Genomic DNA, 12,732 nt, shown 5'->3' with positions numbered 1-12,732 from the left:
TCCCCTAAATGCACTCAGCTCCACTATCTCCCAGTGCCATCATCTCCCCCAGTGCCTTCAGCTCCACTATCCTCCAGTGTGAACAGCTCCACTATCTCCCAGTGCCATCAGCTCCACTATCTCCCAGTGCCACCAGCTCCACTATCTCCCAGTGCCATCAGCTCCACCATCTCCCAGTGCCATCAGCTCCACCATCTCCCAGTGCCATCAGCACCCCCAGTGCCTTCAGCTCCACTCCCCCAGTGCCATCAGCTCTCCCCCACCCCAGTGCCATCATCTCTCCCCCACCCCAGTGCCTTCAGCTCTCCCCCACCCCAGTGCCTTCAGCTCTCCCCCACCCCAGTGCCTTCAGCTCTCCCCCACCCCAGTGCCTTCAGCTCTCCCCCACCCCAGTGCCATCAGCTCTCCCCCACCCCAGTGCCATCAGCTCTCCCCCACCCCAGTGCCATCAGCTCTCCCCCACCCCAGTGCCATCAGCTCTCCCCCACCCCAGTGCCTTCAGCTCTCCCTCACCCCAGTTCCTTCAGCTCTCCCCCACCCCAGTGCCTTCAGCTCTCCTCCACTCCCCCAATGCCTTCAGCTCTCCCCCACCCCAGTGCCTTCAGCTCTCCTCCACTCCCCCAGTGCCTTCAGCTCTCCCCCACCCCAGTGCCTTCAGCTCTCCCCCACCCCAGTGCCTTCAGCTCTCCCCCACCCCAGTGCCTTCAGCTCTCCCCCACCCCAGTGCCTTCATCTCTCCCCCACCCCAGTGCCATCAGCTCTCCCCCACCCCAGTGCCATCAGCTCTCCCCCACCCCAGTGCCTTCAGCTCTCCCCCACCCCAGTGCCTTCAGCTCTCCCCCACCCCAGTGCCTTCAGCTCTCCCTCACCCCAGTGCCTTCAGCTCTCCCCCACCCCAGTGCCTTCAGCTCTCCTCCACTCCCCCAGTGCCTTCAGCTCTCCCCCACCCCAGTGCCTTCAGCTCTCCTCCACTCCCCCAGTGCCTTCAGCTCTCCCCCACCCCAGTGCCTTCAGCTCTCCCCCACCCCAGTGCCTTCAGCTCCACTCCCCCTTGTGCCATAGTCCCTGCTCCCCTTGTGCCAATTCTTCCCTAAGGCCGGACCACACTTCAGTTAAACCATGGATGCACGGTCCGTGAAAGCCCAGCCTGCCCTCCTCCTGCCACCTGGAGTGCACAGCGTCATTGGTTGCTATGACGCTGTGCACTCCGGGCACCTGGCCTTAGTCACACCCCCACCCCCTCGATGTCATCAACTTATGTTTCCAGCAGGGGCGCCATCGACACTCCATAATTCCATGCTGCTCTGGGCCTGACGTCACACAGCGCGTCAGGTCAAGGAATGCGTACATCAGGAGGTCAGTTCAGCACAGGACCATGGACGTGCTGTGGAGTGTCCGGAGGCCCCCTGCTAGGAAGGTGACTATTCCGAGAGCATTGCGAGCCAGCGGAAAACCACGGAGTGGGAATAATAGCAAGCACTTCACTCCCGCTTCTTGGTCATGTCACACAAGCGAATCCTCTATGCATATTTTTTGTGTCTAATTACTCTATTTAATCGAGTACTCATTGCAGCCCTATATACAAGGCAACAACACAGAAACTAAGGCTAAGGAAAGGAACATCTGGCCCATAACAGAACTGTCCTATCCTTGTATGTAAAACGGAAGTGAATAAGTCCGCATTTGACCTGGAAAAAATGCGGAACAGATGCAGACCAAAACAACCGACATGTGCATGAGCCCTAAGGCCCCTTTCAAACGAGCAAAGTTTTCTGTCAGGTCTGATTTCAATGGGTCTGTGTACATGAGCGTGGTTTTACACGGATCTTTTCTGCGTTCAGGAAAAAATGCAGCATGTTCTATATTCAGTGTTTTTCACAAAGCTCTGGTTCCATAGACGTGAATTGGGTTTCTCAGACCCTGAGAGAATCCGTAACGCTCATGTGAAATAGGCCTTATTCACACGTCAGTGTTCACTCAGTAACTACCAGAAATGCATCCAGGTATTGTTATTTCATCAGGAATGCAAGTATTTAATTAGAAGGATATGTCAGGAGACATGACAGGTCCTCTTTAAAGGGTCTCTTAGGTAGTGTTAAACAGGAAAATCCTTAAGTTTAAGGGGTATTCCTATTTCAGCTACTCTGGCATATCACTATGTCAGACAGGTGCGGGTCCCACCTCCATAACAGGGCCGCTGTACGGAAGGAGAGCACACCGCACATGCTCGGCATCTACTCCAATCCACTTACTGCTTTGAGACTTTTGGAACTCTCTTAGCGATGAATGGAGAGTGGGGGACTTTGTTCGGGAGATAGGAGTGGGTCCCAGAGGTGGGACCCGCACCTATCTGACATTTGTGGGAGATTCTAGCGATATGCTATAAATGTTGAGATGGGGCAACCCCTTTAGTCACTAGTATGTGTCACCTTGCCCTTGTCCTCCTCTTGCTTCCTATTTAATACATTTGTATGGCCTTGCTATGTTTTGGCCTTTTCAATTTTCGCAAGTACATGAAGGTTCTCATCTTCTTTCTGTTTTTCTTTACAGCCTCAGCTTTAGCCAAATTACCTTTGGTACATTCCAATCTAGAAGAAGATCCTGAGGATGTCAGACTGGAATTTGTAAAATATCTCCGAGGTGTCATCAGCTCATTGTCAGAGAGTAGAGACCGGGAAGAAATGTCTATTATTACATAGCATTACATTTATGACGCAAAAACTCACGCCTTTTACTGACGTGTTTCCTTATTCAGACCCAGACTTATAAAGAAAACAACACGATGCTTCATCGAGCATAGCAAAGGCTAGTCACTGTTCTTACTAAGAAATAACATTCTGTATTTTATAGTTGGAAATCTTAACCCCTTGGGGACCCATGACGTACCGGTACGGCATGGATCCCGAGTCCTTAAGGACCTATGACGTACCGGTACGTCATGAGTTTAAAGTGAGATTGTGGCGCCCCAGGGGTTAATCCGTACAGGATGCCGGCTGAAATCATTCAGCCGGCATCCTGTCACAACGCGTGGGGTGGTAATATGACCCCCCCGTATCGGCGATCGCAGCAAACCGCAGGTCAATTCAGACCTGCGGTTTGTTGCGATTTCTGCTGTTTCTGATCAGAAACTTTAGTGTGGCACAAATATATATGTATCACCCCCCCCCCCCCCCTGCACCCCTGCATGATTTTAGCCCGGTGGGAGGTGCAGGGGGGGGTTGCGGGCGGTGCAGGAGGCGGGCGGTGCGGCAGCTGGCCACTGAAGGAGTCGTAGTCACTCTGAAACGCGTATGGTAACTACCCAATGAAATGAAGCACAATACTGGAGGACTAAAAAGCGCTTAAAAGAAAAGAAAGACGCAAGGGATAGGTGAACTTTGGCTTATAAAAAGCAAAGACCAGCCGGACATCTGCCTCCCTGGAGAGTCGATTTTTTGGGTAAAGTCTATTCCTGCGAGATATCCACTAAAGGCGCAGAAGTAACATATTACCAATCGACCCCCAATACAGTACGGCTGCATATGATCACCGAGGATCCCGAATCCGCATAAACCTTGTGGAAATCAAACCTCCATATATCGCTGCCTGCAAAGAATTCCATCACACGTGGGATGCCACCAGTGATGCAACAAAAGACGGCACCACTCTATCTACAAGTAGTAAAACAGCTCCGGCTTAAGTGAGTAAAACAGCTCCGGCTTATTCCTAATAACAGGCAATAACATTGTAGCGATAATATATGTGATACGACTATTAAGTCGCAAAGACACAAGTGACTATTCAAAAAACTGTATCTAAATATCAAGTTCATCTTCATTATTGCGACCTTACCTACTGGGGTATTGATTGGGTTAATTAACCCGTTTGGAAAGACATTTTTGTATCATACAACAAACTCTGGTGAAAGTACAGTATTAATATCATGTATTATTGTATTTAATATTTTATTAATTTTAGTTTGTGTAATTTTAAGCATGTTCATTTAATAGTGTATATTACTAATAAATATTGTTTATAATAATTATCCGTGTGGAACCGAATAGTGGTGTGCCCTACTACTTTTCGACCTGTTTCCAATATTTTTAGAGGATTGGGTGAATCCTCTCTGTAGGAGCACCCATACCATTTTTGATTATACAGGTGAGCCCTCTCTAAATACCTATATTTTGATATATATATATATATATATATATATATATATATATATTTTCTTTGTTGCTATCTCTGGATACACACTTGCACAAGGAATGCCATCAATCACTGATAACACCTCCCTGTGTACAACTATCAGTGAAGGACATCTATCTCTGTATACACACTTATACAGAGAATGCTATCAATCATTGATAACATCTCAACCATTTACAGCTATCAGTGACTGACATCTGTGTATACGCACTTACTGTACACAGGGAATGTTATCACTGATAACACCTCCCCTCTGTACAACTATCAGTGACTGATTGCTAGCTCTGTATACACACTTACACAGAGAATACTATCAATCACTGATAACACCTCCCCTGTGTACAGCTATCAGCGACTGCTAGCTACCTCTGTATATACAGTGGGATGCGAAAGTTTGGGCAACCTTGTTAATCGTCAAGATTTTCCTGTATAAATCGTTGGTCGTTATGATGAAAAATGTCAGTTAAATATGTCATATAGGAGACACACACAGTGATATTTGAGAAGTGAAATGAGGTTTATTGGATTTACAGAAAGTGTGCTATAATTGTTTAAATAAAATTAAGCAGGTGCATAAATTTGGGCACCACAAAAAAGAAATGAAATCAATATTTAGTAGATCCTCCTTTTGCAGAAATTACAGCCTCTAAACGCTTCCTGTAGGTTCCAATGAGAGTCTAAATTCTGGTTGAAGGTATTTTGGACCATTCCTGTTTATAAAACATCTTTAGTTCATTTAGGTTTGATGGCTTCCGAGCATGGACAGCTCTCTTTAAGTCACACCACAGATTTTCAATTATATTCAGGTCTGGAGACTGAGATGGCCATTCCAGAACGTTGTACTTGTTCCTCTGCATAAATGCCTTTTAGGCATTTTGAGCAGTGTTTAGGGTCGTTGTCTTGTTGAAGGATCCAGCCCCGGCGCAGCTTCAGCTTTGTCACTGATTCCTGGACATTGGTCTCCAGAATCTGCTGATACTGAGTGGAATCCATGCATCCCTCAACTTTGACAAGATTCCCAGTCCCTGCACTGGCCACACAGCCCCACAGCATGATGGAACCACCACCATATTTTACTGTAGGTAGCAGGTGTTTTTCTTGGAATGCTGTGTTCTTTTTCCTCCATGCATAATGCCCCTTGTTATGGCCAAATAACTCCATTTTAGTTTCATCAGTCCACAGCACCTTATTCCAAAATGAAGCTGGCTTGTCCAAATGTGCTTTAGCCCACCTCAAGCGGCACTTTTTGTGCTGTGGGCAGAGAAAAGGCTTCCTCTACATCACTCTCGCATACAGCATCTCCTTGTGTAAAGTGTGCCGAATGGTTGAACGATGCACAGTGACTCCATCTGCAGCAAGATGATGTTGTAGGTCTGTGGTGCTGGTCTGTGGGTTGACTCTCACTGTTCTCACCATTCTTCGCTTCTGTCTATCCAAGATTTTTCTTGGTCTGCCACTTCGAGACTTAACTTGAGCTGAGCCTGTGGTCTTCCATTTCCTCAATATGTTCCTAACTGTGGAAACAGACAGCTGAGATCTCTGAGACAGCTTTCTGTATCCTTCCCCTAAACCATGATGGTGAACAATCTTTGTCTTCAGGTCATTTGAGAGTTGTTTTGAGACCCCCATGTTGCTACTCTTCAGAGAAAATTAAAAGAGGAGGGAAACTTACAATTGACCCCCTTAAATACTCTTTCTCCTAATTGGATTCACCTGTGTATGTAGGTCAGAGGTCACTGAGCTTACTAAACACATTTGAGTTCCAATAATTAGTTCTAAAGGTTTTGGAATCAATAAAATGACAACAGCGCCCAAATTTATGCACCTGCCTAATTTTGTTTAAACAATTATAGCACACTTTCTGCAAATCCAATAAACTTCATTTCACTTCTCAAATATCACTGTGTGTGTCTCCTATATGATATATTTAACTGACATTTTTTTATCGTAACAACCAACGATTTATACAGGAAAATCATGATGATTAACAAGGTTGCCCAAACTTTCGCATCCCACTGTACATTTACTGTACACAGGGAATGCCATCAATCACTGATAACACTCCCCCGTGTACAACTATCATTGATTGACAGCTATCTCTGTATACACACTTACACAGAGCATGCTGTCACTGATAATAGCTGAAAATACCATCTTCAGCTTAGGAAGAAAAGAGATTTAAATGAATAAATTACAAGTTTTACTGAATCTTTTCCCACAAAACTATATATCAATCTGCTCAGTAGCATTTGGTCTGCAGATTGCAATGTATTTTGTGATGACAGGTCCCCTTTGAATCATAGTCATATAGCTATATGTATCTATATAACACAATGCCAAGAGCTACCCAGTCATATCCTATATATTTGGCAAATTCATCTATACTAGGTACAAACTCCTCTAATTCCTTCACCCAGAGAAATAAAGAACATACACTGACAGTATACAAAGTGTACCTCTGCCTTTGATTCTTTGCATGATATGTTAGAAGGTTACATCAGTGGTGTCCGTGAGCTGGGATCCTCACTGATTGCCAGAATGAAGGGGACTGTAATGCTCATCCATGACCAAATATACATCATAGTTGTTATTTTCAAATCCAGGACCCCCACTAAAAGCTAAAGAGAAGAGCGGCTAGAAATGCGTCTCTTGTTTTGGAGGAACCAGCATGCTTATGTATTACACAGACAGTCCACTGATTTCAATGAGAAATGCATAGCCCTTCATTTATCTATCCTTATCCTGGTTGGCGCTGCAGGTTAAGGGCTCATGCACATGACCGTTGTTCTTCTGCGGTCCGTTTTTCACGGATCCGTTGTTCCATGTCTGAGGTTTGTTTTTCCCTCTGATTTAAGTCCTCTTCCGTTCCGTTATTGCACAAAACATATCCTTATGGTTTCCGTATTTGAACCGTTTTTTGCGAAACGGAAACAGTAACTTATTAATAACCAAACACATGAGCAATATGGGCTGGGCATAGCATTTCTACAGTATGGATTCGCAAAATACGGATGACATAGGGATTTGTTCCGTGTGTGTTCCATATTTTTTGCGGACCCATTGACTTGAATGGGGCCTTGGACCGTGATTTGCGGACAACAATAGGACATGCACTACTTTTTTGCGGAACGGAAATACGGAAACTGAATGCACACGGAGTAATTTTAGTTGTTTTTGCGGACCCATTGAAGTGAATGGTTCTACATACGGTCCGCAAAAAAAAAACTAAACAGAAGTGGAAAGAAAATACGTTCATGTGCATGAGCCCTAATTCTGCCCTTATAGTTGGTTTCCTCTACAAATCACAGCTGATCAGTGCAATGCGGCACCCTTCCATCAAATTATCATTGTAGATTACTTCTAACAAATAGGGATTGTCCAAAACGGGGAACCCCTTTAAACTGTCACATATTCATATGTGACTCTTTGGATCAGTCTTGCCATTCCAGCTTCTGTCCCCAACAGACTGGAAATTCTGACATTCCATATACACTTCCTTGATCATTGCCTTCTGTGATGACGTGTCAATGAACGGCATACGACTGCTGATTAGCTGACGACGGTCCCTGGAGTCTATATAGAACATCATCATTTCCGAACGGTGGGGACGGGAGCCACAGCGATGAACTATGTGCTGTTTTAAAACTTCTCTGGCCCTCTCTCATTTTGCATAGGTCTCAGATAACCGCTTTAGGGTCCTTGCACACATGAATTTGGCTCTCTTATACCCGTAAAAAAATGTAAAAAAATAAAAGCGGGTGTTTTTTTGTGGCCACCAGCTGTTTTTGCTGCGTTTTTTGTGGTGTTTTTCTGCCATTTTTTTCATCACTAGCATTTTCTTCATGTTGTTTTTCCCCGTATAGAGAAGGTTTTGGTTTGAAAGGAGCCAAGAATACAAAAAATGCCAACTAATGATCAAAAGTTGAGAAAATATGCTTGTGTGTCCTGCATCTCATATTTCCCGTACACCTTCAGCTAATTTCTTGAGCTGCTGTTTTGACTGCGAAAAACAGCACTAAATATGCAAAACTGCAGAAAAATTGCACCAAAAACTTATGAAGACGATGAAAGCAGAAAATAGCTTCAACCAGAAACTGCTGATCAGTAAACTTCTCTTAACATTAGACAATCTCATGAATAGGTTATTGGTTAATTACTCAGGGCCTCCCCCTAATCCTCACACCTTCACCTCCCCCAATACCTTCCCAATAAGACACCACACACTCTGCTTGGATTAAATCGGCCACAGCAGCCATTTTAATAAAAAAATAAATACATCCATAAATAACATTAATCTTAACATTAACCCCTGACGAGGGAGATTGTAGAAGCCCTAAAATTTTACCATCCATAAGAAGCCAACATGGCAATTCCATCTTGCCTCCAGCCGTAAAACACCAGCTCGGAGACACCAACTGATGGTCGCCTCTCCAAACCAACCAAATGGCTGAAACTATGAGAGTCCAGCCCCATCATTGAGGCCCTCCCATTTCCAATACCGTCATATACCACGAGCTTCTAGGATCTCCCACCACCAACGACGTGCAGCTTGAACCCTAAAGACTTCCCTCAAGCCTGCGTGTTCCTCCACAAACGCAAAGCCTGTTTGATTCCACCCTGCAAATCCAGGGCCCACAAATCAATGCCCACAGCATTCAAATGAACCCCATCCGCTCTCCAAAATCCTCCACTCCCCGACTCCAAATCAGTATGCCTGACCGCCACTGCCCTATTGCGCGCCATAAACCTCCCAATTGCCCTATTCACCTTCACGCTGGCCTTGTTAATGCGCTCCACCGAACGTGCTTCCCTCCAGGTCTTACGAGCCACTATGTCAGACCAAACAGTTACCAGACCCGGAAACATGGACCACAATCTCAAAAGGTCGAACTTTATATCCTTTATCAATTCCCTGCAAGGCCTGACTCCCAAATCATTACCCCCGACATGCAACACTAATATATCGGGGGCTCGATCTAACCTCGCAAAACGGTGCACCTCCCTCAACACGCTCCCCCATAACATACCCCTACACCCCAGCCACCGTAACACCATTTCATCCCTACTGAAACCAAGCTGCCGTCCTTGTGGTCGCACCTCAAAAAACAAAAGAGTGCCAAGAATCCACACCAAAACCGCACCTGCAACACAAACAAATGGAAATTATTAACAACTCCACCAATCACCAACCACCCACGAACATAAAATTTAAAACTTCTTAATCACCTCCTCACTCAAACCCAACCTGGCCGCCTCCGTTGCCGCCCCAATCCTGAAGGAATGACCCGTTAAATACCTAGAGTCCATTCCTAATGCCCCCAAACATTTTTTAAACGCTGCCACGAACTGAAAACATGACAGAAACGACCTGTCCTCGTGCCGTAGCAGGGGTCCCATCTCCTCAAAACTCACCCCCTCCCTGTATTCCCTTAAGCAGCGCACCGGACACAACAGATGCCCCGGCACATCAAACAGTGTCACGCTACAACCTCTACCCTCCCTATCCATTTTAGATAAGCGGATCCGCACCACAACCCCATACAAGTCCACATCACCCCCACACAAACTGCCTTACACTGGGACACACTAGTTCACCCAAACGAAAAACGCCAACAAAAAAGCCAACCTAAACAACCGCACCTCACTCACTGATCTACAAATCAAACCCACCTGTGCACCAATCCGCAACAATAAAGTGAACAAAACCGGCCACCTACGATCAGCCACTCGCTTACCCCTTCTACATCCCTTCAATACCTGTCTTACCAATAAGGTCTTTGTAACATTTGGGAGGCCCCGTAATTTAAACCCAAACGCCAAACCCGCCATAACCCGATTCACCTGCGCTACCGACCATCCATTCTCTGCCATGTTCCCCAAGAACAATACCAACGGAATATCACCCTCATCAATGCCCATACCCAACTCAGTGCACCACCGCTCCCAATTTCGCCATGCCTTACCGTAGGCCATCCAAGTGCCCGCGCTCAAAGACTCCCTCAACAACCCTGCTATTGTACCTCCAAGAGCTCCCAAAGAAACTCGGGACACACCAGCCCACCCGCCTCTGTTTCCGGGGCCAGCTGCCGAAAATGCTCCCACTGTAAACGAGAAAGAGAGTCAGCTACCCCATAATCAACACCCGGCACATACACTGCCATAATCCAAGCGTTAATCTCTAAACAACGTAACACTAAATGCTGCAATAACTTAACCACAGGGGGAGATGACACCGGCAAACCATTGATCGCCTGCACCACCCCCAGGTTGTCGCAGTGAAAACAAACCTTCCTATTGCTCAACCTGTCCCTCCAGAGCACCACCGCCAGCAGGATCAGAAACAACTCCAACAACGCCACGTTCCGAACCCAACCCCTCAACACCCAAGACTTAGGCCACTGTCCCGCACACCACTGGCCATTACAAAACACTCCAAAAACCACACCCCGCAGCGTCCGAATACAAATCAAAATCAAAACTATCCATCGCATCCCCCAACACCAATGCCCTACCATTAAAATCCCTCAAAAACCTCTCCTAAACCACCAAATCCCCCTTCAACTCACGACCCAACTGAATAAAATGATGCGGAGCAGCCGTTCCCCCAGTAGCGGACGCCAACCTTCTACAAAAAATGCGCCCCATCGGAATAATTCGACAGGCGAAATTTAACTTCCAAACAATGATTGCAAGTCCTGCAAGCAAATCTTGGGCGACCTCACCGCGCTCTCCACCACCATCCTCAGATCCTGAACCTTTTCCACCGGCAACCGACACTCCATCCTAACCGAGTCAATAACAATGCCCAGAAAACTCAACCCCATCGTGGGCCCCACCGTCTTCCCTGCCGCCAACGGCACCCCAAACGACTCAAAAACAGACTGTAACGTGGACAGCAACAACGAACAAACCCGCGAATCTGCCGGACCTAAGCATAAAAAATTGTCAAGGTAATGGATAAGCGACACGCACCCCGACACATCCTTCACTACCCATTCCAGGAAAGAACTGAATGTTTCAAAGTATGCAGAGGACACAGAGCACCCCATTGGCAGACACCTGTCCACAAAATACCCACCATCCCAGAAACAACCTAACAAGTGTAAACTATCTCGGTTAACAAGCAACAACCGGAACGCCGCCTCAATGTCCGTTTTTGCCAATAAGGCCCCCGGCCCCAACTCTGCAAAAGGCCCACAAATTGTACCCAATGCCACCTCCTTAGCCAGTTTCTCTGATACCACCTTCAAATGCTCCAAAGCCGAACGCAGATTCTTCCTAACCCCCAACACCTGTTTCCCCGGGCGAGACGGAATACTGAAACCATCTGTGAAACCCTTCCTCAAAAATTCCGCCGCTCCCCTGTCTGGGTATCTATCTAGGTAACACGCCATCACGCCCACCTGTACCAGCGTCTGCCCCTTTTGCACCAGCCTCATCTGCTTCGCTCTCCTGAAACAACGGCTAGCCCCATGACCTCCCCCGCAGGAAGAACACTTGTGCTTGAATTTACACTTCGTTAAAGAGAAAGCACAAGCCCTTGGCCGCTGCCGCTGCAAACCCTGATTGCTCAGTCCCCCCGTGCTCCCCCCTAAAGGGCTGCCTGGACCGCACAGGCACCGTCACTTTTATCCACAACCCTATGTCTTTATGATCCCACCGCATACTACGGCGTACCGCTTTCCTCTGACAAAACAGTTCATCATATCTCAACCACCCAGAACCCCCATAAACCCTATACGCCTCCCCTATCGCTGTCCGGCGCTTTCTCTCCGATAACACCTGCAGCGAGTTCTCAAACGTGCTTATATTCAGCTTATACTGCCGCTTTTCCTCCTCCTGCTTCTTTGCCCTGTCCCGTTTACCTAAGTCGAGATTAAAACGCTTCAACGGGAGAAGCGAAAAAATGTCTACATATTCTCCCTGCCATATCCTATCCCTAACCTCCTGCTTCAAATGCGCACCCAGGGGGCCCTCAAAACACACGTACACCTCCCCCCTCGCCGCATCATCCAATCGTGGCCTGTCATCATCGCCACCTGCCTGCGTCTGCACTGACACCGCGCCCCCTGCCGTGACGCCCGAACTGCCCATCCCCCCACTACCTCCAGGCCCAATCCCCCATGCTTGCAAGGGTGCTGCACCCGGCACACCACCTCCCAACTCCACACTAGCTAAACCACACAGTAACCACCCACACCCCCCAATCATTTCCTTCTGCCCCCCGCCAAAACCACTCAGCCCCGCACCCTGAGCCAGCGCAAGAAACGCCGCCAATGCCGCCTCACCTGGCTGCCAGGGTGCTGTGAACCCCGCAGCTGAAAATCCGGAATCCTGACGCTGAGTTCCAGCAGGCACCGGAACGACCACTCCAGACGACATCCTCCCGCTTGGCCCAGGCATCGCAGCATCCTCCGCGCTGGACGCGCTTCGCGCCAAACCTGATTCACCCTCCTCTTCCCCGTGGGCAGGACCAGCAGGATGCTGTCCGTCACTCTGCAGAGGCCTGTGCACCCTCCCGCTCTCCCGGTGCACAGTCTCGTG

Source organism: Bufo gargarizans, chromosome 3, assembly GCF_014858855.1.
Source record: "Bufo gargarizans isolate SCDJY-AF-19 chromosome 3, ASM1485885v1, whole genome shotgun sequence".
NCBI lineage: Eukaryota > Metazoa > Chordata > Amphibia > Anura > Bufonidae > Bufo > Bufo gargarizans.
This window is presented reverse-complemented; position numbering follows the sequence as displayed.